Raw genomic sequence first — 2,828 nt, 5'->3', positions numbered from 1 at the left:
TAGATAGACAAGAAAAAGATCTGTTGAATTGACAGACGAATACGAATTAGCGACAGAGAGAAGACGAATGATGAAGTGCTGAGAAAATTAAATTGTAAAGACCGACTGTTGGTATCTTGAACAAGAGGAAATTAAAGTTTATTGGTCATGTAATGAGAAGTAAAAGTATTGAGAAAAACTTGCTAACACGGATGGTGATAGGAAACAGAGGAAGAGGCAAACCGAAGACAAGACTGAGCGACAATATCAAAGATATTTGCGGGCTGTCGATGGTACAAGTGGAAAGAAAAGCGTAAGATCGAGTTTTGTCTCTCTCTCTCTCTCTCTCTCTCTCTCTCTCTCTCTCTCTCTCTCTCTCTCTCTCTCTCTCTCTCTCTCTCTCTCTCCTTTTTCTCACTCTCTCCTTTCTCTCGCTCTCCTTTCTCTCGCTCTCCTTTCTTTGTCTGTCTCTCCCTCCCTCCCTTTCTCCCTCTCCCTCCATCCCTCCCTCCCTCCCCCTCTCTCTCTCTCCTCCCTCTTCCTCCACTCCTCTCTCCCTCCCTCCCTCCCTCCCTTCTCTCTCCTTTTTCCCCCTCTCTCTCTCTCTCTCTCTTTCTCTCTCCTTTTCCCCTCTCTCTTTCTCCCTCCCTCCCTCTCTCTCCCTCCTCCTTCCCCCTTTCCCTCTCACTGCCTCCCTCTCCCTGCCTCCCTCTCCCTGCCTCCCTCTCCCTGCCTCCCTCTCCCTGCCTCGTGATTTCCAAGCGATATTCCAAAGCAAGGTGAACCACTCGCTATATTCCCACGGGGACAGAGCAAACCGGCAACATGGTCGTCAAAGCCAGAAATTAAGTAATATGTAAATAAATGAATGAATAAGTAAATGAGCAGATAAATAGATGATATAACATTTAATAAATAAGCAAATAAATATATAAATGATAATAATAATAATGATAATTATAATAATAATAATAATAATAATAATAATAATAATAATAATAATAATAATAATGATAACCTCAATAATAGTAACAACAACAACAATGATAATAATAATGATAACTAATAGATAAATAAATAGATATATAAATGACGAAATACATAGATAGCTGATGATGATAGCCAAACAGATGAGAGTGATGGATAGATAGTTAATGATAATTGATAGATAGATGATAATGAAAGATAAATAAATAATAATGATGGACAGATAGTTAATGGTGGTGGATAGAGAGATGATAATGATGGTTAGAGAGATGATAGTGATGGATAGACAAATGATATGAATGGATAGATAGATGACGATGGATGGATAATAATAGATAATGATAGACAGATGGATGAAAAGGATGGATAGATGAATGATAATGATAGATAGATGATAGTGATAGATAGATGATAGTGATAGATAGACAGAGGGTAATGATGGATAGACAGAGGATAATGAGGGACAGACAGAGGATAATGAGAGACAGACAGAGGATAATGAGGGACAGACAGAGGATAATGAGGGACAGACAGAGGATAATGAGGGAAGACAGAGGATAATGAGGGACAGACAGAGGATAATGAGGGACAGACAGAGGATAATGAGGGACAGACAGAGGATAATGAGGGACAGACAGAGGATAATGAGGGACAGACAGAGGATAATGAGGGACAGACAGAGGATAATGAGGGAGAGACAGAGGATAATGAGGGACAGACAAAAGATAATGAGGGACAGACAGAGGATAATGAGGGACAGACAAAAGATAATGAGGGACAGACAAAAGATAATGAGGGACAGACAAAGGATAATGAGGGACAGACAAAAGATAATGAGGGACAGACAGAGGATAATGAGGACAGACAAAAGATAATGGGGACAGACAAAAGATAATGAGGGACAGACAGAGGATAATGAGGGACAGACAAAAGATAATGAGGGACAGACAGAGGATAATGAGGGACAGACAGAGGATAATGAGGGACAGACAAAAGATAATGAGGGACAGACAAAAGATAATGAGGGACAGACAGAGGATAATGAGGGACAGACAGGATAATGAGGGACAGGCAGAGGATAATGAGGGAGAGACAGAGGATAATGAGGGACAGGCAGAAGATAATGAGGGACAGACAAAAGATAATGAGGGACAGACAAAAGATAATGAGGGACAGACAGAGGATAATGAGGGAGAGACAAAAGGGACAGAAGAGGATAATGAGGGACAGACAGAAAAGAGGACTAGAAGAGGGAGAGACAGAGGATAATGAGGGACAGACAGAGGATAATGAGGGACAGACAGAGGATAATGAGGGACAGACAAAAGATAATGAGGGACAGACAGAGGATAATGAGGGACAGACAGAGGATAATGAGGGAGAGACAGAGGATAATGAGGGACAGACAAAAGATAATGAGGGACAGATAGAGGATAATGAGGGACAGACAGAGGATAATGAAGGAGAGACAGAGGATAATGAGGGACAGACAGAGGATAATGAGGGAGAGACAGAGGATAATGAGGGACAGACAGAGGATAATGAGGGACAGACAAAAGATAATGAGGGACAGACAAAAGATAATGAAGGACAGACAAAAGATAATGAGGGATAGACAGAGGATAATGAGGGACAGACAAAAGATAATGAGGGACAGACAAAAGATAATGAGGGACAGACAAAAGATAATGAAGGACAGACAGAGGATAATGAGGGACAGACAGAGGATAATGAGGGACAGACAAAGGATAATGGTTGATAGACTGATGGTAATTATAGGTATATTAGATGATAGCGATAGATAGATGGATGATGATGATGGATAGATAGATGATAATGATGGATAGAAAGATGATAATGAT

The sequence above is a fragment of the Penaeus monodon genome, chromosome 14 (assembly GCF_015228065.2).
Source record: "Penaeus monodon isolate SGIC_2016 chromosome 14, NSTDA_Pmon_1, whole genome shotgun sequence".
Taxonomy (NCBI): domain Eukaryota; kingdom Metazoa; phylum Arthropoda; class Malacostraca; order Decapoda; family Penaeidae; genus Penaeus; species Penaeus monodon.
Note: the sequence above shows the minus strand (reverse complement) of the source record.